Consider the following 27603-nt stretch of genomic DNA (forward strand, 5'->3'; position numbering starts at 1 on the left):
CAATTACAATTTATAGAACACAATATCAGATACTTTAGCAAATAAACAAACACACTTAATTTTCCCAACACCTGATTATTTATACTTATTTTTTCTATCCCCACCCAAAGTACACGGCCCTTCAGTTCTAGACAGTTAGCGCTATCACCAAAATACCATGCAAAATATATCCACCCCCAAACCTCGACAATCGCCCAAATTTTCTAATCCCATATCATTAACGGTGTTTTCAGACTTCGCAAGGAAACCATTAAACTAGCACAATGAAAAATAACCAAACACAATAAATTAACCGTTTCGCATTAAAATACATAACTTGCCGATAAGAATATCTTCCAACATCATTACAAATACAAAACATCCCCTCTACGGATACCGAGGATGTAAACACATCCCAACAAGCAAACATCTACGGTAGTTAATGCCAACACTAAAATTTATGTTTCCCATTTGCATTAAACCCACTCTACCCCACAGCTATATATAAGCAAACCTTAATCTTCAATAGCGCAACAAGTCTCTCTATTATAAATCACACAACGTCTGCACCGTGAGACAAGAAAGGTGAGTATTACAGTTCCATTATCTTCAAAAACCCTTTCTCAGTCTTCCCAATACTGGTAAAACGTATGATACAAACTTACATATTTCCTTTTTTAAAAACTTTAATTTAAAGACCCTTATCTTCGTTGCACTCATCTCATCGCAGAAAAATTCCTCCTTTCCTTATCCGCATTTATATCTCTCTACAGCTATTCTCTGTACCTTATTGCAATGGGAAAATACTTTACCGTTAAACTTGGCAGTAAATCAAAGGTAACCATATTTACTTATCCTCTCCTCCCTTAATCTATATTTGCAAACTACCCCACTGGTATTTTCGAACACCCTCCCCTCATGAGCAATAACTTTTCTATTTACTTCTGTTATAGCAATTAGAGTGGATACCAGAACCCATATCGAAAACGAAAGTAAGAATCGCAAGATGCCTCCATATAAAACGAAAGATCACGTTCCACCTCGCAGCACCCGATGGGAAATATCTCCATAAAATAAGGTAAGAACTTACCACCAATCCCATATATACCTTCCATCTTCTTCAACTCTCAATATAATTTTTAATGCATTCCCAATTAACCTTATGAATAAATCTCCTTTCGTAAACTTTAAACGAAAGATACCTACTAGAACTTTTGTTCAAAATTGTGTAGCATGTTACCTTTTAAAATTTTACCTTCTCAACGCTTTCCCTAAACAGCGCCCTTATTGATAACAGTATTTTACATGTACTGAAAAGCTTATCCTGTACTATTTCATACCTTCCAAAAATTTCTACCAAGAAACTCAATCCAACTCTCAATTCCATATACTTCGTTATTCTACGTTACAATTAAATCTAAAACATAATTATCTCCTCCATTCTAGAGCCGAATCTATCGTCGTCGTAAAGCTTGCCAAACGAAGACGTCGGAACCAAACAAGCAGCAGTACCACCCACCAAAGAACAGAAAATCAGAACACGCAAAAAACTATAACTATAGTATTTAACTAATCTACCCCTAATTCTCTCCTAATCCTCGCATATATACCCTCCCCCTTTCTTCAAAAATGTTCACCTATTTTCAATTTATCGAAACAGATGCTTCAAAAACAAACTCCAAAATTTTCTTCAAATATACAACTTCCATCATATCAAATATTTTGAAAACATCTATTAGATTTTGCTTTAAATGTGCATATTGTTTTGAGGATTCTCAACTCTGCCGTTGCCTGAGCAGTATTAACTATTAATTGTTGTTCTTTTCAACATTAGCAAACATTTTCATAATTATTACGATAATGAAGTAAATATTTGTTTTTCTGCTAGAAATCTGCCATTGAACACAAGTAAGGATAGTTGATAATCAGTCAAGTTTTATAGCATGATAAAAAGTCCTCAAAAATGAAACATTAGTGGAAGTGCTCAAAAATGAAACATTTGTGGAACTATACATATTCTCTTTCGCCAATATTTTAGACAAAGGTATTAAGTAAAATTCATATAAACATTAATTTATTTTCAAATTTGGTCGGGGTGAAGACGAAATAGATAAATCACTTTGCTGCATGCCTCTTCATGAAAATATCGAAATTTGAGCTTCTCCATATAAAATGGAGGTCGGGGGCAACCAAAAAACAAGTCTATTGCTTTACCAAATTTGAAGGCCTCATCCATTGGTATTAAAATGTCAAAACGAGGCGGAAACGCCCGAGCTGATATTAACACACCACCTAGCAACAATGAAATCACGTGATTTGAATCAGAAAGGAAGATTCTGTTGAAAGTAGCTAGATATATGTGAACTGTACCAAAAATAGCGTTAACATGATTATAATCTCGAAAAATCATCTGACCTATGGACAATTAATTGACAAGGTCTTAGTAGTACATTTAAAACGAACACCACCAACCTCTCCAACAGTTGAATGGTTTCCAAATTCCTTTTATTTGGCAAATAAATTAATTAATTAAGTCCTGGATGATAGACCTACTTATAATACGTACAGTAACAAGGTTCGCACATTAAACGCAATAATTAGGCTAGGCTAACCAGGGTCGCAATTTAAGATGCCTGAGTATTGTCAGAAATTGTAGTATGAAAGAACCATTTCCACAACATCAAACCTAATGTGCACGTAAAGAACGTTGAAGGTACCAATAAACAACAGAATGTTTGAAGCACACGGAAACAGCAAAATCACACCTTTGATAATCTACTGAGTTATTGATTTAAACTTTAACTGCTCTCTCACACTTTTCCTTCACCAATTTAGCAACCACCTTCACTCTAATAACAAATTATGTAAAAAATCCTTCCCTAATACTGCAATTTTTCAATAATGTCCTTCAGCCTCACAATACATATATTCTGCTCTCTTCTGAGACCCATTTCAAGTTTCTCTCAAAACGGCAAACGAACAAGCCCCAATGGTGACAGCTCAATACTCATTCGATTTAGTCCATGTTCTAAAAAAAATATGTCATAAGTTCCCACACTTTATCTAAATAGACTACAATCCACTGAAAAGTTTCTACTGAATGTTATTGTAAATAGACTACAATCCTCCATAAAGTGTTTACTTAATGCTATTGATTTTTATTATTATGGAATGGAAGTAAACTAGCCTTTCTTGGCGACCCCGCCAAAGCGGGGTCTTGCAAGGCCCACCTAGCCTGAGTTTCCATTCTTGACGACCCCGCCAAAGCGGGGTCTGGGTGGCCCGCCGGCCCGCGAAAGCCCGAGCCAGTGGACCGCCGGCCCGCGGCACGCCCAGCCAGTGGACCGCCGGCCCGCGGCACGCCCAGCCAGTGGACCGCCGGCCCGCGGCACGCCCAGCCAGTGGACCGCCGGCCCGCGGCACGCCTACCCAGTGGACCGCCAGCCCGCGACACACCGAGCAAGTGACCCGCAAGCCCCCGCCCAACCCTAGGTGCAAATTAGCAAAGAACGAACTAACGCCATCCCCAACACACAAAGCCCCCTCACACAAAACCCCAACACACACGACCCCAACACACACGACCCCAACACACACGACCCCAACACACACGACCCCAACACACACGACGTGCCCCCCGCAGAGGCGTGGCTCCCCCACAAAAGAGGCTCACGCCAAAAAGAGGCTGTACCTGCTCCCCCGCAGAGGCTGCAAGAACCACGCCCTCTCCCATCACAAAATTCTTCCTCAAAAAAAAGTGCAAAAAACACTCGCACTCCTGCAGAATTCAGCGAAAAAATCACTCGCGCTCCTACGCGATTTTTACTCGCACGACTGTCACAGGCGCTAGAGGGCGGGGACCTTTTTTTTCGCCTCTCCTCCCCGCCCTCTAGCGCCTGTGACAGGAGTGCGAGTAAAAATCGCGTAGGAGCGCGAGTGATTTTTTCGCTGAATTCTGCAGGAGTGCGAGTGTTTTTTGCACTTTTTTTTGAGGAAGAATTTTGTGATGGGAGAGGGCGTGGTTCTTGCAGCCTCTGCGGGGGAGCAGGTACAGCCTCTTTTTGGCGTGAGCCTCTTTTGTGGGGGAGCCACGCCTCTGCGGGGGGCACGTCGTGTGTGTTGGGGTCGTGTGTGTTGGGGTCGTGTGTGTTGGGGTCGTGTGTGTTGGGGTCGTGTGTGTTGGGGTTTTGTGTGAGGGGGCTTTGTGTGTTGGGGATGGCGTTAGTTCGTTCTTTGCTAATTTGCACCTAGGGTTGGGCGGGGGCTTGCGGGTCACTTGCTCGGTGTGTCGCGGGCTGGCGGTCCACTGGGTAGGCGTGCCGCGGGCCGGCGGTCCACTGGCTGGGCGTGCCGCGGGCCGGCGGTCCACTGGCTGGGCGTGCCGCGGGCCGGCGGTCCACTGGCTTCTCAATATACTAAAATCCTACTATGCAAATTAGCTTCGAAACAACGAATGTGCTACTATGCAAATGAGGGGCAAGCACGTCTGCACACGGTCTCACCCACTCGACGCCTCTTCGAACGAGATCGGTTTCGAGGCCTCCTCGAAACGTCCCGCTTTTTCCTCCGTTCGATCCCGTCCGTCGACGTGAGTCTGCAGCTGGCCTTCGATTTTCGATTCGGTCCCGTCTTCCTGCCTGAAAATCCTCGAAACAAACTTTTTTTCGGCGGAAGTTGCCTTGCTTGCGGACCTGATTGCCTCTCCGGAGAAAAGGTTACGTCGGGTCGTTAAGCGTGTTAGGCTTTGTCAGCGAGGTCGTTAAACGCCACCTCTTTGTGCCGAGGGCAATTATCTCCGCAGAGTTACTCTGCCAAGGCTCTGCTAATCACCATCGATTTTTTTGGCACCAAAAACGGTGCTGCGTCACAGCTCGGTTCTCCCTTCTGGATGCGAGTTTCGATTCGAATTTTTGGGAATCAAAACCGGTCGAATGCGACACCTTTCTCCCAAAAACTCAGCATCGTACGAGCAAAAGTTATGATTGTCATGATTTTGCCCTGTACTGTAATGTACAGTACAGCAGTGTACGAATCCTTTGTGTTAGGACTCTGGCTCGACCGTGATTGGTCGAAAGTTTGATCGTTATAAGTACTAAGAATGCGATCTCATTGTTTAAACTAGACGCTCATGCTTATCATGTTCGAATTTAGCTGTACCACTACTTTTTACATTACGTGTCCGTTCTCTTTGCCATCTTTGTTTACTTGGTGAAATCGAAAAAATAAATGTCAAACCCTCGAAAAACTTCTTCCTGATTTTTTATAAGGGGCGTTGGATTTAAATGAAAATCACACAGAAAAGAAAAATTAAGCTAACCAAATCCTGTCCGAGTGGGGGTACGGGCCCCGCCATCCCGCCATCCCCCATCATTGTAACAAAGAATTGAAAGCTCAATAAAATCAACAAGAATTTCCTATCCACATGCACTTCACTGAGCATTCCAAACATACGATTGAAGTTAACACGGACGTAAAAATGCCGAAATTTTCGAAAATTAAACTTTACAAGAAAGTTTGTTTTGGTTGCGGACGATTCAGGATGTTTCCCTTCCTAATCAAACTAAAGCATTGATGCGAGATCATTAAGTGGCAACCTGATTGTCAGTGCGGATCGTTAGCGATCATTAACCTTTCCTTCTGCAAAGCTCCGCGGTGAAAAACCAACTTTTTCGATTTGCTAAACTTGCTGCGTCATAGCTTGCCCCGCCGTTGTTTTACGCAGTATAAGTCGGTTGACAGCATTTTTATGATGGAAAAAACTTTCTTAGTCGTTTCGAAAACAAATTGGAAGCTTATCTTTACAATTTCATTTTGTTTGATTGCGAAGGATGCAGGACCTTTCCCTTCTTGATCAAACTATACAATTGAGGCGCGATCATTAAGCGTCAACCTGATTGTCACTGCGGGACGTTAGCGATACTTAGGTACCCATTAACCGTTCTTTCTTGAAAGAACCACGGTGGAAAGACAACTTTTCTGATTTGCTAAACTTGCTGCGTCATAGCTTGCCCCGGCGTTGTTTTAGGCATAAAAAATGACTAGACTTCATTTTCATGAAGCAAAAATTGCCTTTAGTCATTTCGAAAACAAACTGAAAGCTTATCTTTAAAAATATTGCAAGAAAACCTTGCTGCGTCACAGCTCGGTTCTCCCTTCTGGATGGAAGTTTTGATTCGAGGTTTTTTTGGAATCGAAACAGCTCGCTTGCGACACCTTTCTCCCAAAAGCTCGAGACCGTACGAGCAAAAGTTATGATTGTCATGATTATCTCATCATTGTTGCTTAAACTAGGCACTCACATGGTTATCATGGTCTTTTGGCGATACGTTCCGATGACCTAGCGATTTGCATTGTTGCAGGGACAGTTTTTTTCCCGGTAACTGAAAAACTCCCTTTTATGGGGGATCGATTGATAAATGACCGTGCAATTTGTGTCAAAACAGTCTCAACAGGACAAAACCATGATGAATTGTCGCGAAGATCATTTTCCAGCCAGGTGCATTTTAGAGCACACGGTTGGAAAGAAAGGTTTGGAAAAAGAAGTCGACATGTTTCTCACAATGGACCCTTGATTTTGGACGCAGTTTTCACTGTGAGTATTGTTTATTCTTTTCGCTCATGTTTCTGTACCTTGCCCTGCCATTTTTCTAACAAAACGCCCTGCCCCTACCGCGAAATATTTAATAGTCGCCCCTTTATTGAATACTATGTTTCTGTTGCTCTTTTATTAGCTACAACATTGAATTTACCGTCTGTTCTTCTGCTGTTTTTGCAGGACAGTGTCGAGAACACGATTTGAATACCTTTCCTAAATTGAATATTCATCAGGTTAGTGCGTTTGTTTTCGGGGTTATTTTCATCCCTTTTCGTTTATCTACGTTTCAAGATAGAGGTATTTTATATTTTATTATTTATCAATTTGTGCAACGAATTCCCAGCGAATTGTAACGCCTAGATTCAGGAAATTCAAACTTTATAGGACAGTTTTGCCTGACGAGTTGCGAACGACGATCAAGCTACGCCCCCTTTGTGATGTGACCCCATTGTCTGCAAGGTCGTTATTGGGGAAACTTTTTGTGACTGCGGATCGTTAACGATCATTAGTGACGCATCGATTAGGAACCATGATCTTCGATGTCGACATTTGATTTTGGTAAACTTGCTGCGTCACAGTTTTCATTTCGGTTATTCTTGGATTTTTTGCAGGACATTCCCGTGGCAGATTGACCAAAGTATTGTAAACATATTCTCACCCAGCTTCATCACACGGTAAGCGCTTTTTGATATAGAAGATCTCTTGGTGTTTTACTTTGTTTATACTCAAATTTTGTTTCGCGTTTCTTTATATAAATACGTTGAATGAATTCTTAACGAAAAGCCAAGTGTTTATTTAGAAGCCAAGTGTTTATTTAGAAAAATTAAATTATTCAATGCAGTTTTTCGTCTGTTGCGAATGCCGGTGAAGTTACGCCTCATCCTAACCCTCGCGATTGATTGATTGCTTTCGCGATATTTTCTACGAATTTTTGCTGCCCCTTTTTGTTTAAATATTCATGCTACACCCTTAGTGACAAGATTTAGTAGAGTTTTTGTAAACTTCATGTTGCCCTCATCGTGGTATAGAAATTTAATAACTTTTTCAATACATTTTTCCATCTATTGCAAATGCCGGTGAAGTTACGCCTCCCCTAACCCCTCACAGTTGATTGATTGCTTTTGCGATATTTTCATGGATTGGAAGCTGCCCCTTTTTGTCAAAATAATCATTCTGCTCCTTTTTTGTACGTGTTTTTCTACCGCTTTTAGACCAATTTTATTTTACAACTGCTAAGCAATTTTTCCAGCCATTTCCATTTCGACATGGAAACATGCTTTAATGAATTGTTTCTACGCGTACACTAGCGCTGAAATTTAATAACCATTATTCCTCTTTTTTTCAGGGCATTTGCGAGACGTTTTGACACCACGATTTGAATGAAAGACATTTCTTCTTTGGCCTTTGTTTCGTTATAATTTGATTGATTTAGAGGATCTTTGTATGTTTATTGTAAATTTGAAGGATAATTCAAGATTTTGCATCCTGCTCTCAAATAGTTTCAGCGATTGATAGGACCCCTATTTCATAGATTTTCATACCCTACTTCCAATTGGATTTTTACGAGGATGTTTATGAAACACACGGTTCCCTCATTGTACTTTTACAGAGTTTGCCCCCTATGCGTTATAAACATCTATTAGATTTTGCTATAAATGTGCTATTTAACTTTGGAGGATCCTCAACTCTAGCCATTTATTGTTACCAATCTTGCAATTGGTTTTTTACGAGGATGTTGGTGAAATACACGCCTCCCTCATTGTGATAAATTTGAGGGTTTGCCTCATATATTTTGAAAACATCAGATTTTAGATTTTGCTTTAGTTATGAATTTTGTTTTGAGGATTCTCAACTCTAGGGTTGGCTCACCAATAGTAACTATTAATTGTTGTTGTTTTCAAAATTAGCAAACATTTTGATAATTATTATGATGATGAAGTAGATATTTGTTTTTCTGCTAGAAATCTGCCATTGAACACAAATTAGGATAGTTGATAATCAGTCAAGTTTTATAGCATGATAAAAAGTCCTCAAAAATGAAACATTAGTGGAACTATATATATTCTCTTTCGGCAATATTTTAGACACAGGTATTAAGTAAAATTCATATAAAGATTAATTTATTTTCAAATTTGGTCGGGGTGAAGAGGAAATAGATAAATGACTTTGCTGGATGCCTCTTCGTGAAAATATCGAAATTTGAGCTTCTCCATATAAAATGGAGGTCCGGGGCAACCAAAAAACAAGTCTATTGCTTTACCAAATTTGAAGGCCTCATGCATTGGTATTAAAATGTCAAAATGAGGCGGAAACGCCCGAGCTGATATTAACACACCACCTAGCAACAATGAAATCACGTGATTTGAATCAGAAAGGAAGATTCTGTTAAAAGTAGCTAGATATATGTGAACTGTACCAAAAATAGCGTTATCATGATTATAAAACTCTCGAAAAATCATCTGACCTATAGACAATTAATTGACAAGGTCATAGTAGTACATTTAAAACGAACACCACCAACCTCTCCAACAGTTGAATGGTTTCCAAATTGCTTTTATTTGGCAAATAAATTAATTAATTGAGTCCTGGATGATAGACCTACTTATAATACGTACAGTAACAAGGTTCCCACATTAAACGCAATAATTAGGCTAGCCTAACCAGGCTCGCAATTTAAGATGCCTGGGTATTGTCAGAAATTGTAGTATGAAAGAACCATTTCCACAACATCAAACCTACTGTGCACGCGAAGAACGTTGAAGCTACCAATAAACATCGTTTAATTGCCTAAAAATAAACTACAGAATGTTTGAAGCACACGGAAACAGCAAAATCACACCTTTGATAATCTACCGAGTTATTGATTTAAACTTCTACTCTCTCACGCTTTTCCTTCACCAATTTAGCAACCACCTTCACTCTAATAACAAATTATGTAAAAAATCCTTCCCTAATACTGCAATTTTTCAATAATGTCCTTTCGCCTCACAATACATATATTCTGCTGTCTTCTGAGACCCATTTCAAGTTTCTCTCAAAATGGCAAACGAGCAGGCCCCAATGGTGACTGCTCAATACTCATTCGATTTAGTCCATGTTCCATAAAAAATATGTCATAAGTTCCCACACTTTATCTAAATAGACTACAATCCACTGAAAAGTTTCTACTGAATGTTATTGTAAATAGACTACAATCCTCCATAAAGTGTTTACTTAATGCTATTGATATTTATTATTATGGAATGAAAGTAAACTAGCCTTTCTTGGCGACCCCGCCAAAGCGGGGTCTTGCAAGGCCCACCTGGCCTGAGTTTCCATTCTTGACGACCCCGCCAAAGCGGGGTCTGGGTGGCCCGCCGGCCCGCGACAGCCCGAGCCAGTGGACCGCCGGCCCGCGGCACGCCCAGCCAGTGGACCGCCGGCCCGCGGCACGCCCAGCCAGTGGACCGCCGGCCCGCGACACACCGAGCAAGTGACCCGCAAGCCCCCGCCCAACCCTAGGTGCAAATTAGCAAAGAACGAACTAACGCCATCCCCAACACACAAAACCCCCTCACACAAAACCCCAACACACACGACCCCAACACACACGACCCCAACACACACGACGTGCCCCCCGCAGAGGCGTGGCTCCCGCACAAAAGAGGCTCACGCCAAAAAGAGGCTGTGCCTGCTCCCCCGCAGAGGCTGCAAGAACCACGCCCTCTCCCATCACAAAATTCTTCCTCAAAAAAAAGTGCAAAAAACACTCGCACTCCTGCAGAATTCAGCGAAAAAATCACTCGCGCTCCTACGCGATTTTTACTCGCACGACTGTCACAGGCGCTAGAGGGCGGGGACCTTTTTTTTCCCCTCTCCTCCCCGCCCTCTAGCGCCTGTGACAGGAGTGCGAGTAAAAATCGCGTAGGAGCGCGAGTGATTTTTTCGCTGAATTCTGCAGGAGTGCGAGTGTTTTTTGCACTTTTTTTTGAGGAAGAATTTTGTGATGGGAGAGGGCGTGGTTCTTGCAGCCTCTGCGGGGGAGCAGGCACAGCCTCTTTTTGGCGTGAGCCTCTTTTGTGCGGGAGCCACGCCTCTGCGGGGGGCACGTCGTGTGTGTTGGGGTCGTGTGTGTTGGGGTCGTGTGTGTTGGGGTTTTGTGTGAGGGGGTTTTGTGTGTTGGGGATGGCGTTAGTTCGTTCTTTGCTAATTTGCACCTAGGGTTGGGCGGGGGCTTGCGGGTCACTTGCTCGGTGTGTCGCGGGCCGGCGGTCCACTGGCTGGGCGTGCCGCGGGCCGGCGGTCCACTGGCTGGGCGTGCCGCGGGCCGGCGGTCCACTGTCTCAATATACTAAAATCCTACTATGCAAATTAGCTTCGAAACAACGAATGTGCTACTATGCAAATGAGGGGCACGGAAATCTGCACACGGTCTCACCCACTCGACGCCTCTTCGAACGAGATCGGTTTCGAGGCCTCCTCGAAACGTCCCGCTTTTTCCTCCGTTCGATCCCGTCCGTCGACGTGAGTCTGCAGCTGGCCTTCGATTTTCGATTCGGTCCCGTCTTCCTGCCTGAAAATCCTCGAAACAAACTTTTTCTAGGCGGAAGTTGCTTTGCTTGCGGACCTGATTGCCTCTCCGGAGAAAAGGTTACGTCGGGTCGTTAAGCGTGTTAGGCTTTGTCAGCGAGGTCGTTAACCGCCACCTCTTTGTGCGGAGAAGCAATTAAGTGCGGGATCCTCAAGTTTCTGCGAGCTTCGATTTCCTTTGCAGGAAAACCTTGCTGCGTCACAGCTCGGTTCTCCCTTCTGGATGGAAGTTTTGATTCGAGGTTTTTTTGGAATCGAAACAGCTCGCTTGCGACACCTTTCTCCCAAAAGCTCGAGACCGTACGAGCAAAAGTTATGATTGTCATGATTATCTCATTGTTGTTGCTTAAACTACTAGGCACTCTCATGGTTATCATGGTCTTTTGGCGATACGTTCCGATGACGTAGCGATTTGCATTGTTGCAGGGACAGTTTTTTTCCCGGTAACTGAAAAATTCCCTTTTATGGGGGATCGATTGATAAATGACCGTGCAATTTGTGTCAAAACAGTCTCAACAGGACAAAACCATGATGAATTGTCGCGAAGATCATTTTCCAGCCAGGTGCATTTTAGAGCACAAAACAGCTCGCTTGCGACACTTTTCTCCCAAAAGCTCGAGACCGTACGAGCAAAAGTTATGATTGTCATGATTATCTCATCATAGTTGCTTAAACTTCTAGGCACTCTCATGATTATCATGGTCTTTTGGCGATGCGTTCCGATGACGTAGCGATTTGCATTGTTGCAGGGACAGTTTTTTTCCCGGTAACTGAAAAATTCCCTTTTATGGGGGATCGATTGATAAATGACCGTGCAATTTGTGTCAAAACAGTCTCAACAGGACAAAACCATGATAAATTGACGCGAAGATCATTTTCCAGCCAGGTGCATTTTAGAGCACACGGTTGGAAAGAAAGGTTTGGAAAAAGAAGTCTGTTTCTCACAATGGACCCTTGATTTTGGACGCAATTTTCACTGTGAGTATTGTTTATTCTTTTCGCTTATGTTTCTGCACCTTGCCCTGCCATTTTTCTAACAAAACGCCTTGCCCCTGCCGCGAAATATTTAATAGTCGCCCCTTTATTGAATACTATGTTTCTGTTGCTCTTTTATTAGCTACAACATTGAATTTACCGTCTGTTCTTCTGCTGTTTTTGCAGGACAGTGTCGAGAACACGATTTGAATACCTTTCCTAAATTGAATATTCATCAGGTTAGTGCGTTTGTTTTCGGCGTTATTTTCATCCCTTTTCGTTTATCTACGTTTCAAGATAGAGGTATTTTATATTTTATTATTTATCAATTTGTGCAACGAATTCTCAGCGAATTGTGACGCCTAGATTCAGGAAATTCAAACTTTATAGGACAGTTTTGCCTGACGAGTTGCGAACGACGATCAAGCTACGCCCCCTTTGTGATGTGACCCCATTGTCTGCAAGGTCGTTATTGGGGAAACTTTTTGTGAGTGCGGGTCGTTAACGATCATTAGTGACGCACCGATTAGGAACCTTGATCTTCGATATCGACATTTGATTTTGGTAAACTTGCTGCGTCACAGTTTTCATTTCGGCTATTCTTGGATTTTTGCAGGACATACCCGTTGCAGATTGACCAAAGTATTGTAAACATATTATCACCCAGTTTCATCATACGGTAAGCGATTTTTGATATAGAAGATCTCTTGGTGTTTTACTTTGTTTATACTCAAATTTTGTTTCGCGTTTCTTTATATAAATACGTTGAATGAATTCTTAACGAAAAGCCAAGTGTTTATTTAGAAAAATTAAATTTTTCAATGCAATTTTTCGTCTGTTGCGAATGCCGGTGAAGTTACGCCTCCTCCTAACCCTCGCGATTGATTGATTGCTTTCGCGATATTTTCTACGAATTTTTGCTGCCCCTTTTTGTTTAAATATTCATGCTACACCCTTAGTGACAAGATTTAGTAGAGTTTTTGTAAACTTCATGTTGCCCTCATCGTGGTATAGAAATTTAATAACTTTTTCAATACATTTTTCCATCTATTGCAAATGCCGGTGAAGTTACGCCTCCCTAACCCCTCACAGTTGATTGATTGCTTTTGCGATATTTTCATGCATTGAAAGCTGCCCTTTTTGTCAAAATAATCATTCTGCTCCTTTTTATGTACGAAGAATGAGTACATGAAGGGGGGATTTTGCTCAGCTCGATGGGCATCCATATATATATATATATATATATATATATATGTAGAATTGTTGCCAATTGTGTAACAATGGATCGGCATTTTGATGAGTTCAACAATGGACACATAGAAGCCGAATTCAAAGGCCTGAGACAATCGAAACAATGCAGGCATAGAATGCCAAAATCAAAGGATTTTCCCAATTTTCCCAAACGAACAATCGAGAATCTTGAGTTTCCCGATTAAGTAGGCAATTGAGGTTGGCTAATCGACACTTAGGTCTATAATCGTGCTATTAAATTGGGTTCGGCTGCTAGCCTGAGATCCCCTTTGTGGTCATCCTCTTAGATTCGACCAATCACCTTTAGTTTTGCTCGTGACGTTGTGCAGTTAAAATTGGTTCTGCACGTGCATGTTGAACGGTGGCCAGAATAGATCAGAACCTTCTCGCAATTGAGAATGGTGGTTTAATCCTGTCAAGCGTCAACATAATAAGACGTATTTGCAATTTGCTATGTAGGATACAAAAGAAAGTGCGGGAATATGCGATTTCACTTTTCACAAGTTTCTGCAAGAATTAACTTCCTTGCAAGGGCGGGAAATTCGAATATATTGCAAGTGTTACAAATCTGTTTAGTTTTTCGCATGTTTTGCAAGGTTGGCGAAAGTTATTCGAAGGTTTCCAGGCTATGCAAAATTGTCGCCAAATGCTTGCAGGTACTTTTCAGTTTTCTCTAGGGTTGGTGGGGGGTTGATCCAAAAATCATTCGAAATTCTTCAGACCCCGTTGGATAAGGTGGTTTGGTGTAGGAAAAACATAGAAACAATGGAAATTTGTTTAAAGTCTGAAGTCAGACCAACAGTTACGAGAATGAGCAATTAATTAATCTTGGGATCGGTGACTACATTTCTTAATGAAATAGTTGAATTGCCGAGTTGAAGAAATCTTTGCACTCGCAACTAGGAAGTTTACGAAATAAAAAGTTTGGCTGCTAACAATTACGTACAAAAGATTCCCCTTCGTAACCAAGTAATTGCACTGCAGTGAGATCATTATGCTGGAACCCTTTTTTGTTAGCGCGGGTCGTTAGGAATCGTTAGGCACGCATCGATTTCTCCTTCTGCAAAGGTTGATAGTACAAAGATCTGGAAACTTGCTGCGTCATAGACGTCCCCGCCCCGCCGTTTATAAAGAAACTTTAAATATGGGAAACGTATTTTGAAAAATCAACCGAATTATTCGTGTTATGTTGTTAAGCGAAAGATGTCCTTCGTCAAATAAAAAAAACAAAATCCCAGTTAGGTTCCAATCACAGAGCCCCAATAAATGAGTTCTGTAAACTTGCTGAGTCATGGCTTGTGCCGCCGTTTTTTAGGTATTCCAAGTCTGTGAATCGCATTCTCACGAAACATAAAGGCTGTTAGTTGTCTGGGAAACAGACTGGAAGCGCATCTAGAAAAGTTCAGACTTTTAAGACATTTGGAATCTTCTTTGGCGTCATCATTGTCATCGTCGTCATCATAATCATCATCATCAATCATCATCATCATCATCAATCATAATCATCAATCATCATCAATCATCATCAATCATCATCAATCATCATCATCATCATCAATCATCATCATCATCAATCATCATCATTATCATCATCATCAATCATCATCATAATCATAATCATAATCATCAATCATCATCAATCATCTTCATCATCATCAATCATCATCATCATCAGTTTTGTCCACATCACCAATTCATAATATCGAAGTACCATTCCTCCACATTCTTCGTACATTGCAAAAGCCGTGCTATTTTTTGTACGTGTTTTTCTACCACTTTTAGACCCCTTTGTGATGTGACCCCATTGTCTGCAAGGTCGTTATTGGGGAAACTTTTGTGAGTGCGGGTCGTTAACGATCATTAGTGACGCACCGATTAGGAACCTTGATCTTCGATATCGACATTTGATTTTGGTAAACTTGCTGCGTCACAGTTTTCATTTCGGCTATTCTTGGATTTTTGCAGGACATACCCGTTGCAGATTGACCAAAGTATTGTAAACATATTATCACCCAGTTTCATCACACGGTAAGCGATTTTTGATATAGAAGATCTCTTGGTGTTTTACTTTGTTTATACTCAAATTTTGTTTCGCGTTTCTTTATATAAATACGTTGAATGAATTCTTAACGAAAAGCCAAGTGTTTATTTAGAAAAATTAAATTTTTCAATGCAATTTTTCGTCTGTTGCGAATGCCGGTGAAGTTACGCCTCCTCCTAACCCTCGCGATTGATTGATTGCTTTCGCGATATTTTCTACGAATTTTTGCTGCCCCTTTTTGTTTAAATATTCATGCTACACCCTTAGTGACAAGATTTAGTAGAGTTTTTGTAAACTTCATGTTGCCCTCATCGTGGTATAGAAATTTAATAACTTTTTCAATACATTTTTCCATCTATTGCAAATGCCGGTGAAGTTACGCCTCCCTAACCCCTCACAGTTGATTGATTGCTTTTGCGATATTTTCATGCATTGAAAGCTGCCCTTTTTGTCAAAATAATCATTCTGCTCCTTTTTTGTACGTGTTTTTCTACCACTTTTAGACCAATTTTACAACTGCTAAGCAATTTTTCCAGCCATTTCCATTTCGACATGGAAACATGCTTTAATGAATTGTTTCTACGCGTACACTAGCGCTGAAATTTAATAACCATTATTCCTCTTCTTTTCAGGGCATTTGTGAGACGTTTTGACACCACAATTTGAATGAAAGACATTTCTTCTTTTGCCTTTGTTTCGTTGTAATTTGATTGATTTAGAGGATCTTTGTATGTTTATTGTAAAGTTGAAGGATGATTCAAGATTTTGCATCCTGCTCTCAAATAGTTTCAGCGATTGATAGGACCCCTATTTCATAGATTTTCATACCCTACTTCCAATTGGTTTTTTTACGAGGATGTTTATGAAACACACGGTTCCCTCATTGCACTTTAACAGAGTTTGCCCCCTATGCGTTATAAACATCTATTAGATTTTGCTTTAAATGTCCTATTTAACTTTGGAGGATCCTCAACTCTAGCCATTTATTGTTAGCAATCTTGCAATTGGTTTTTTACGAGGATGTTGGTGAAATACACGCCTCCCTCATTGTGATATATTTGAGGGTTTGCTTCATATATTTTGAAAACATCAGATTTTGTTTGTGTTCTCCACTCTAGGGTTCGCACACCAATAGTAACTATTAATTGTTGTTGTTTTCAAAATTAGCAAACATTTTGATAATTATTATGATGATGAAGTAGATATTTGTTTTTCTGCTAGAAATCTGCCATTGACAGAAGTTAGGATAGTTGATAATCAGTCAAGTTTTATAGCATGATAAAAAGTCCTCAAAAATGAAACATTAGTGGAAGTGCTCAAAAATGAAACATTTGTGGAACTATATATATTCTCTTTCGGCAATATTTTAGACACAGGTATTAAGTAAAATTCATATAAAGATTAATTTATTTTCAAATTTGGTCGGGGTGAAGAGGAAATAGATAAATGACTTTGCTGGATGCCTCTTCGTGAAAATGTCGAAATTTGAGCTTCTCCATATAAAATGGAGGTCGGGGGCAACCAAAAAACAAGTCTATTGCTTTACCAAATTTGAAGGCCTCATCCATTGGTATTAAAAGGTCAAAACGAGGCGGAAACGCCCGAGCTGATATTAACACACCACCTAGCAACAATGAAATCACGTGATTTGAATCAGAAAGGAAGATTCTGTTAAAAGTAGCTAGATATATGTGAACTGTACCAAAAATAGCGTTAACATGATTATAATCTCGAAAAATCATCTGACCTATAGACAATTAATTGACAAGGTCTTAGTAGTACATTTAAAACGAACACCACCAACCTCTCCAACAGTTGAATGGTTTCCAAATTGCTTTCATTTGGCAAATAAATCAATTAATTGAGTCCTGGATGATAGACCTACTTATAATACGTACAGTAACAAGGTTCCCACATTAAACGCAATAATTAGGCTAGGCTAACCAGGCTCGCAATTGAAGATGCCTGGGTATTGTCAGAAATTGTAGTATGAAAGAACCATTTCCACAACATCAAACCTACTGTGCACGTGAAGAACGTTGAAGCTACCAATAAATATCGTTTAATTGCCTAAAAATAAACTACTGCAATAATACTGCAATTTTTCAATAATGTCCTTTCGCCTCACAATACATATATACTGCTGTCTTCTGAGACCCATTTCAAGTTTCTCTCAAAATGGCAAACGAGCAGGCCCCAATGGTGACTGCTCAATACTCATTCGATTTAGTCCATGTTCCATAAAAAATATTTCATAAGTTCCCACACTTTATCTAAATAGACTACAATCCACTGAAAAGTTTCTACTGAATGTTATTGTAAATAGACTACAATCCTCCATAAAGTGTTTACTTAATGCTATTGATATTTATTATTATGGAATGGAAGTAAACTAGCCTTTCTTGGCGACCCCGCCAAAGCGGGGTCTTGCAAGGCCCACCCGGCCTGAGTTTCCATTCTTGACGACCCCGCCAAAGCGGGGTCTGGGTGGCCCGCCGGCCCGCGACAGCCCGAGCCAGTGGACCGCCGGCCCGCGGCACGCCCAGCCAGTGGACCGCCGGCCCGCGGCACGCCCAGCCAGTGGACCGCCGACCCGCGACACGCCCAGCCAGTGGACCGCCGGCCCCCGACATGCCCAGCCAGTGGACCGCCGGCCCGCGGCACACCGAGCAAGTGACCCGCAAGCCCCCGCCCAACCCTAGGTGCAAATTAGCAAAGAACGAACTAACGCCATCCCCAACACACAAAACCCCCTCACACAAAACCCCAACACACACGACCCCAACACACACGACCCCAACACACACGACGTGCCCCCCGCAGAGGCGTGGCTCCCGCACAAAAGAGGCTCACGCCAAAAAGAGGCTGTGCCTGCTCCCCCGCAGAGGCTGCGACAACCACGCCCTCTCCCATCACAAAATTCTTCCTCAAAAAAAAGTGCAAAAAACACTCGCACTCCTGCAGAATTCAGCGAAAAAATCACTCGCGCTCCTACGCGATTTTTACTCGCACGACTGTCACAGGCGCTAGAGGGCGGGGACCTTTCTTTTCCCCTCTCCTCCCCGCCCTCTAGCGCCTGTGACAGGAGTGCGAGTAAAAATCGCGTAGGAGCGCGAGTGATTTTTTCGCTGAATTCTGCAGGAGTGCGAGTGTTTTTTGCACTTTTTTTTGAGGAAGAATTTTGTGATGGGAGAGGGCGTGGTTGTCGCAGCCTCTGCGGGGGAGCAGGCACAGCCTCTTTTTGGCGTGAGCCTCTTTTGTGCGGGAGCCACGCCTCTGCGGGGGGCACGTCGTGTGTGTTGGGGTCGTGTGTGTTGGGGTCGTGTGTGTTGGGGTTTTGTGTGAGGGGGTTTTGTGTGTTGGGGATGGCGTTAGTTCGTTCTTTGCTAATTTGCACCTAGGGTTGGGCGGGGGCTTGCGGGTCACTTGCTCGGTGTGCCGCGGGCCGGCGGTCCACTGGCTGGGCATGTCGGGGGCCGGCGGTCCACTGGCTGGGCGTGTCGCGGGTCGGCGGTCCACTGGCTGGGCGTGCCGCGGGCCGGCGGTCCACTGGCTGGGCGTGCCGCGGGCCGGCGGTCCACTGTCTTCTCAATATACTAAAATCCTACTATGCAAATTAGCTTCGAAACAACGAATGTGCTACTATGCAAATGAGGGGCAAGCACGTCTGCACACGGTCTCACCCACTCGACGCCTCTTCGAACGAGATCGGTTTCGAGGCCTCCTCGAAACGTCCCGCTTTTTCCTCCGTTCGATCCCGTCCGTCGACGTGAGTCTGCAGCTGGCCTTCGATTTTCGATTCGGTCCCGTCTTCCTGCCTGAAAATCCTCGAAACAAACTTTTTCTAGGCGGAAGTTGCTTTGCTTGCGGACCTGATTGCCTCTCCGGAGAAAAGGTTACGTCGGGTCGTTAAGCGTGTTAGGCTTTGTCAGCGAGGTCGTTAACCGCCACCTCTTTGTGCGGAGAAGCAATTAAGTGCGGGATCCTCAAGTTTCTGCGAGCTTCGATTTCCTTTGCAGGAAAACCTTGCTGCGTCACAGCTCGGTTCTCCCTTCTGGATGGAAGTTTTGATTCGAGGTTTTTTGGAATCGAAACAGCTCGCTTGCGACACCTTTCTCCCAAAAGCTCGAGACCGTACGAGCAAAAGTTATGATTGTCATGATTATCTCATTGTTGTTGCTTAAACTACTAGGCACTCTCATGGTTATCATGATCTTTTGGCGATGCGTTCCGATGACGTAGCGATTTGCATTGTTGCAGGGACAGTTTTTTTCCCGGTAACTGAAAAATTCCCTTTTATGGGGGATCGATTGATAAATGACCGTGCAATTTGTGTCAGAACAGTCTCAACTGGATAAAAGCATGATAAATTGTCGCGAAGATCATTTTCCAGCCAGGTGCATTTTAGAGCACACGGTTGGAAAGAAAGGTTTGGAAAAAGAAGTCGACATGTTTCTCACAATGGACCCTTGATTTTGGACGCAATTTTCACTGTGAGTATTGTTTATTCTTTTCGCTTATGTTTCTGCACCTTGCCTTGCCATTTTTCTAACAAAACGCCCTGCCCCTGCCGCGAAATATTTAATAGTCGCCCCTTTATTGAATACTATGTTTCTGTTGCTCTTTTATTAGCTACAACATTGAATTTACCGTCTCTTTTTCTGCTGTTTTTGCAGGACAGTGTCGAGAACACGATTTGAATACCTTTCCCAAATTGAATATTCATCAGGTTAGTGCGTTTGTTTTCGGGGTTATTTTCATCCCTTTTCGTTTATCTACGTTTCAAAATAGAGCTATTTTATATTTTATTATTTATCAATTTGTGCAACGAATTCTCAGCGAATTGTGACGCCTAGATTCAGGAAATTCAAACTTTATAGGACAGTTTTGCCTGACGAGTTGCGAACGACGATCAAGCTACGCCCCCTTTGTGATGTGACCCCATTGTCTGCAAGGTCGTTATTGGGGAAACTTTTTGTGAGTGCGGATCGTTAACGATCATTAGTGACGCACCGATTAGGAACCTTGATCTTCGATGTCGACATTTGATTTTGGTAAACTTGCTGCGTCACAGTTTTCATATCGGTTATTCTTGGATTTTTTGCAGGACATTCCCGTGGCAGATTGACCAAAGTATTGTAAAAGATATTCTCATCCAGCTTCATCACACGGTAAGCGATTTTTGATATCAAAGATCTCTTCGTGTTTTACTTCGTTTATACTCAAATTTTTTTCGCCGTTTTTTAGATAAATATGCTGAATTAATTCTAAACGAAATGCCAAGTGTTCATTTAAGAAAATTAAATTTTTCAATAAAGTTTTTCATGTGTTGCGAAAGCCGGTGAAGTTACGTCCCCCTAATCCCTTCGCGATTGATTGATTGCATTCGCGATTTTGTTTTCGGGGTTATTTTCAGGCCCTTTTGTTTATCTACGTTTCAAGATAGAGGTATTTTATTATTTATCAATTTGTGCAACGAATTCTCAGCGAATTGTAACGCCTAGATTCAGGAAATTCAAACTTTATAGGACAGTTTTGCCTGACGAGTTGCGAACGACGATCAAGCTACGCCCCCTTTGTGATGTGACCCCATTGTCTGCAAGGTCGTTATTGGGGAAACTTTTTGTGACTGCGGATCGTTAACGATCATTAGTGACGCATCGATTAGGAACCTTGATCTTCGATGTCGACATTTGATTTTGGTAAACTTGCTGCGTCACAGTTTTCATTTCGGTTATTCTTGGATTTTTTGCAGGACATTCCCGTGGCAGATTGACCAAAGTATTGTAAAAGATATTCTCATCCAGCTTCATCACACGGTAAGCGATTTTTGATATCAAAGATCTCTTCGTGTTTTACTTCGTTTATACTCAAATTTTGTTTGCCGTTTTTTAGATAAATATGCTGAATGAATTCTAAACGAAATGCCAAGTGTTCATTTAAGAAAATTAAATTTTTCAATAAAGTTTTTGATGTGTTGCGAAAGCCGGTGAAGTTACGCCTCCTCCTATCCCTCGCGATTGATTGATTGCTTTCGCGATATTTTCTACGAATTTTTGCTGCCCCTTTTTGTTTAAACATTCATGCTACACCCTTAGTGACAAGATTTAGTAGAGTTTTTGTAAACTTCATGTTGCCCTCATCGTGGTATAGAAATTTAATAACTTTTTCAATACATTTTTCCATCTATTGCAAATGCCGGTGAAGTTACGCCTCCCCTAACCCCTCACAGCTGATTGATTGCTTTTGCGATATTTTCATGGATTGGAAACTGCCCCTTTTTGTCAAAATAATCATTCTGCTCCTTTTTTGTACGTGTTTTTATACCACTTTTAGACCAATTTTACAACTGCTAAGCAATTTTTCCAGCCATTTCCATTTCGACATGGAAACATGCTTTAATGAATTGTTTCTACGCGTACACTAGCGCTGAAATTTAATAACCATTATTCCTCTTTTTTTCAGGGCATTTGCGAGACGTTTTGAGACGACGATTTGAATGAAAGACATTTCTTCTTTGGCCTTTGTTTCGTTATAATTTGATTGATTTAGAGGATCTTTGTATGTTTATTATAAAGTTGAAGGATAATTCAAGATTTTGCATCCTGCTCTCAAATAGTTTCAGCGATTGATAGGACCCCTATTTCATAGATTTTCATACCCTACTTCCAATTGGTTTTTTTACGAGGATGTTTATGAAACACACGGTTCCCTCATTGTACTTTTACAGAGTTTGCCCCCTATGCGTTATAAACATCTATTAGATTTTGCTTTAAATGTGCTATTTAACTTTGGAGGATCCTCAACTCTAGCCATTTATTGTTACCAATCTTGCATTTGGTTTTTTACGAGGATGTTGGTGAAATACACGCCTCCCTCATTGTGATATATTTGAGGGTTTGCCTCATATATTTTGAAAACATCAGATTTTAGATTTTGCTTTAGTTATGGATTTTGTTTTGAGGATTCTCAACTCTAGGGTTGGCTCACCAATAGTAACTATTAATTGTTGTTGTTTTCAAAATTAGCAAACATTTTGATAATTATTATGATGATGAAGTAGATATTTGTTTTTCTGCTAGAAATCTGCCATTGACAGAAGTTAGGATAGTTGATAATCAGTCAAGTTTTATAGCATGATAAAAAGTCCTCAAAAATGAAACATTAGTGGTAGTGCTCAAAAATGAAACATTTGTGGAACTATATATATTCTCTTTCGGCAATATTTTAGACACAGGTATTAAGTAAAATTCATATAAAGATTAATTTATTTTCAAATTTGGTCGGGGTGAAGAGGAAATAGATAAATGACTTTCCTGGATGCCTCTTCGTGAAAATATCGAAATTTGAGCTTCTCCATATAAAATGGAGGTCCGGGGCAACCAAAAAACAAGTCTATTGCTTTACCAAATTTGAAGGCCTCATGCATTGGTATTAAAATGTCAAAATGAGGCGGAAACGCCCGAGCTGATATTAACACACCACCTAGCAACAATGAAATCACGTGATTTGAATCAGAAAGGAAGATTCTGTTAAAAGTAGCTAGATATATGTGAACTGTACCAAAAATAGCGTTATCATGATTATAAAAATCTCGAAAAATCATCTGACCTATAGACAATTAATTGACAAGGTCATAGTAGTACATTTAAAACGAACACCACCAACCTCTCCAACAGTTGAATGGTTACCAAATTGCTTTTATTTGGCAAATAAATTAATTAATTGAGTCCTGGATGATAGACCTACTTATAATACGTACAGTAACAAGGTTCCCACATCAAACGCAATAATTAGGCTAGGCTAACCAGGGTCGCAATTTAAGATGCCTGGGTATTGTCAGAAATTGTAATATGAAAGAACCATTTCCACAACATCAAACCTACTGTGCACGTGAAGAACGTTGAAGCTACCAATAAATATCGTTTAATTGCCTAAAAATAAACTACAGAATGTTTGAAGCACACGGAAACAGCAAAATCACACCTTTGATAATCTACTGAGTTATTGATTTAAACTTTAACTGCTCTCTCACGCTTTTCCTTCACCAATTTAGCAACCACCTTCACTCTAATAACAAATTATGTAAAAAATCCTTCCCTAATACTGCAATTTTTCAATAATGTCCTTTCGCCTCACAAAACATATATTCTCCTGTCTTCTGAGACTCATTTCAAGTTTCTCTCAAAATGGCAAACGAGCAGGCCCCAATGGTGACTGCTCAATACTCATTCGATTTAGTCCATGTTCCATAAAAAATATGTCATAAGTTCCCACACTTTATCTAAATAGACTACAATCCACTGAAAAGTTTCTACTGAATGTTATTGTAAATAGACTACAATCCTCCATAAAGTGTCTACTTAATGCTATTGATATTTATTATTATGAAATGGAAGTAAACTAGCCTTTCTTGGCGACCCCGCCAAAGCGGGGTCTTGCAAGGCCCACCTGGCCTGAGTTTCCATTCTTGACGACCCCGCCAAAGCGGGGTCTGGGTGGCCCGCCGGCCCGCGACAGCCCGAGCCAATGGACCGCCGGCCCGCGGCACGCCCAGCCAGTGGACCGCCGGCCCGCGGCACGCCCAGCCAGTGGACCGCCGACCCGCGACACGCCCAGCCAGTGGACCGCCGGCCCCCGACATGCCCAGCCAGTGGACCGCCGGCCCGCGACACACCGAGCAAGTGACCCGCAAGCCCACGCCCAACCCTAGGAGCAAATTAGCAAAGAACGAACTAACGCCATCCCCAACACACAAAACCCCCTCACACAAAACACCAACACACACGACCCCAACACACACGACCCCAACACACACGACGTGCCCCCCGCAGAGGCGTGGCTCCCGCACAAAAGAGGCTCACGCCAAAAAGAGGCTGTGCCTGCTCCCCCGCAGAGGCTGCAAGAACCACGCCCTCTCCCATCACAAAATTCTTCCTCAAAAATAAGTGCAAAAAACACTCGCACTCCTGCAGAATTCAGCGAAAAAATCACTCGCGCTCCTACGCGATTTTTACTCGCACGACTGTCACAGGCGCTAGAGGGCGGGGACCTTTTTTTTCCCCTCTCCTCCCCGCCCTCTAGCGCCTGTGACAGGAGTGCGAGTAAAAATCGCGTAGGAGCGCGAGTGATTTTTTCGCTGAATTCTGCAGGAGTGCGAGTGTTTTTTGCACTTATTTTTGAGGAAGAATTTTGTGATGGGAGAGGGCGTGGTTCTTGCAGCCTCTGCGGGGGAGCAGGCACAGCCTCTTTTTGGCGTGAGCCTCTTTTGTGCGGGAGCCACGCCTCTGCGGGGGGCACGTCGTGTGTGTTGGGGTCGTGTGTGTTGGGGTCGTGTGTGTTGGTGTTTTGTGTGAGGGGGTTTTGTGTGTTGGGGATGGCGTTAGTTCGTTCTTTGCTAATTTGCTCCTAGGGTTGGGCGTGGGCTTGCGGGTCACTTGCTCGGTGTGTCGCGGGCCGGCGGTCCACTGGCTGGGCATGTCGGGGGCCGGCGGTCCACTGGCTGGGCGTGTCGCGGGTCGGCGGTCCACTGGCTGGGCGTGCCGCGGGCCGGCGGTCCACTGGCTGGGCGTGCCGCGGGCCGGCGGTCCATTGGCTCGGGCTGTCGCGGGCCGGCGGGCCACCCTAGATACTAAGATGCCACTATGCAAATAAGGGGCAAGGTAGGTTGACCACGGTCGGAGGTACACAACGCGCGATGTAACGGGGAGCCGTAGAATCCCCGGCCCCGCCGTTGCGCCTTCTCCCTGCGGGGACCCGGACTGGCCCGAGGAGTAGTAAGCGAGCTTTTCTTTTGCGATCTGCCTCGGTTTTCCTGGTCGAAAATCCTTGAAACAAACTTTTTTTCGGCGGAAGTTGCCTTGCTTGCGGACCTAATTGCTTCTCCGGAGAAAAGGTTACATCGGGTCGTTAAGCGTGTTAGGCTTTGTCAGCGAGGTCGTTAACCGCCACCTCTTTGTGCCGAGGGCAATTATCTCTGCAGAGTTGCTCTGCCAAGGCTCTGCTAATCACCATCGAGTTTTTTGGCACGAAAACGGTGCTGCGTCACAGCTCGCTTCTCCCTTCTGGATGGAATTTTCGATTCGAAATTTTCGGAATCAAAACCGTTCGAATGCGATACCTTTCTCCCAAAAACTCGAGACCGTACGAGCAAAAGTTATGATTGTCATGATCATCGCCTGTACATCGCTGTACAGTACATCACTGTACGAATCCTTTGTGTTGGAGCTCTGGCTCGACCGTGATTGGTCAAAATTTGATCGTTATCAGTGCTAAGAATGCGATCTCATTGTCTAAACTGAGCGCTCATGGTTATCATGCTCAAATTGGGCTGTACTTTTTCATCACGTGTCCGTTTTTGCAAAGCTAACCAAATCCTGTCCGAGCCGAGTACGGGGTCGCGGGGGTACGGGCCCCGCGACCCTGGAATAGACTGCAAACAATTGGCCGCTCCGCCCACAAAAATCAACAAGAATTCCCTATTCACATGCACTAAGCACATATAGAACAGCCAATTGATAACGTTTCACGAAATCAAAAAATAAATGTCAACCCCTTGAAAAACTCCGTGATTTGAATGAAAAGCAAATTAAACACCAAAAATCCTAGCTAAAAGGGACAGTTTATCATCGACTAGAGCAGCGTAAACGACAAACTTAGCAAAAATCCTGTCCGTGTGGCGGTACCAGCCCCCCGACCTCTTCATAGACAACAAAGCACTGCCCGGTCGCAAAAAGTTACAAGAATGTCCTATTCGCATGGACTCAGCACAAAAAGAACAGCCATGTGATTAACCTTTAGATTGTGAAGGGGTCCCTAGACGAAAATGAACACCATCGGTCAAGAAAGCGAATTTCCAACTGAGGTCGCCATGAAAGACGCCATTTTCAATATGGCGTCATCAAAGCATTACCACAACAAGCAAAGCATCGAAATTTTTTCAAAGGAACAAAATACATTGATTGACCAAAGACAGACGAAATACGATTAGGAATTATGAGGTGGGACACTGAGCATTCCAAAACATACGTTTGAAGTTAACACGGGCGTAAAAATGCCGAATTTTTCGAAAATCAAAGTTTACAAAAAAGTTTGTTTTGGTTGCGGACGATTCAGGATGTTTCCCTTTATAATAAAACTATAGCATCGACGCGAGATCATTAAGCGCCAACTTGATTGTCAGTGCGGGTCGTTAGCGGTACTTAGGTACTCATTGACCTTTCCTTCTGCAAAGGTCCAAGGTGGAAAGCCAACTTTTTTGATTCGCTAAACTTCCTGCGTCATAGCTTTCCCCGCCGTTGTTTTACGCATTATAAATCTGTTGACAACATTTTTATGTTCGAAAAAACATTCTTATTCGTTTCAAAAACAAATTGGAAGCCTATCTTTTCAATTTCGTTTTGTTTGATTCCAAAGCATGAAGGATGTTTCCCTTCGTTATCAAACTATAGAATTGAGGCGAGAACATTAAGCGTCAACTTGATTGTCAGTGCGGGTCGTTAGCGATAGTTAGGTACGCATTAATCATTCCTTCTGCAAAGCTCCACCGTGGAAAGAGAACCTTTTCGATTTTCTAAACTTGCTGCGTCATAGCTTGCCCCGCCGTTGTTTTGAGCATAAAAAATTAATAGACGGCATTTCCATGAAGCAAAAATCGCCCTTAGTCGTTTCCAAAGGAAAATGACAGCTTATCTTCAAAAAAATTTAATTCGTGATATGGGATGATGATTATGTTTACTTTGATACGTAACGGCTCTTTAAGCTATTCACATTCCCTTTTAGAAAGAAGGGCGATATCCACTCATAGAAAGGTCCTTAATTCGAGCCAAAGGGGCCATAAGCTTGCAAATGAAGGTGGCTCCCCTATGATTGCCCTGTATCGAGTGCATTTGTGAAGGACGTATTTGGCATGGTTTCGAAATTGCTTTTTTGGCAGGTTGATTAATTAATTAAGTCTTGCTTGATGCATATAGGTACAGTAACGTGCCTGCAACATTAAAAAGGATAATTTGGCTACCTGGACCACACTTTCGATAGAAACGATGTACCATCAAAGCAGTGCCGGTTGAATTCGAAATTCGTTTTGAGGACGAAGCAATGCTCAACAGCGAGTCGCACTTAATTATGTTTGATTCAGATACCTGGGCACTTGGCATAGTCAAAGCCGTTATATTTATTATTGCTCATTATAAAT

General features: G+C 42.3%; 3 long non-coding RNA genes across 4 annotated transcripts in view; all 3 read left to right on the forward strand.

Moving 5' to 3' along the window:
- Nucleotides 1-16479, forward strand: part of LOC135680758 (uncharacterized) — a 35862-nt gene extending 19383 nt beyond the window's left edge. The window contains exons 5-6 of one of the 2 annotated variants that reach the window (XR_016144210.1): nucleotides 15335-15397; nucleotides 16043-16479. This is a non-coding gene — a long non-coding RNA (uncharacterized LOC135680758). Of the gene's footprint in view, nucleotides 1-7185; nucleotides 7249-7919; nucleotides 8513-15334; nucleotides 15398-16042 lie in introns of those variants that run through there. The other variant, XR_016144209.1, reaches the window with a different exon arrangement.
- Nucleotides 10908-12847, forward strand: LOC148959081 (uncharacterized). Its single transcript, XR_016144212.1, has 3 exons — nucleotides 10908-12121; nucleotides 12305-12357; nucleotides 12735-12847. It is a non-coding gene; the product is annotated as an uncharacterized LOC148959081 (long non-coding RNA).
- Nucleotides 16480-18979: 2500 nt separating the features above from the next.
- Nucleotides 18980-23771, forward strand: LOC148959082 (uncharacterized). Its single transcript, XR_016144213.1, has 5 exons — nucleotides 18980-19903; nucleotides 20087-20139; nucleotides 20518-20581; nucleotides 21166-21229; nucleotides 21876-23771. It is a non-coding gene; the product is annotated as an uncharacterized LOC148959082 (long non-coding RNA).
- The last annotated feature ends 3832 nt before the right edge of the window (nucleotides 23772-27603 follow it).

The sequence above is a fragment of the Rhopilema esculentum genome, chromosome 11 (genome assembly GCF_057945365.1).
Source record: "Rhopilema esculentum isolate cy_ngs chromosome 11, ASM5794536v1, whole genome shotgun sequence".
Lineage (NCBI taxonomy): Eukaryota > Metazoa > Cnidaria > Scyphozoa > Rhizostomeae > Rhizostomatidae > Rhopilema > Rhopilema esculentum.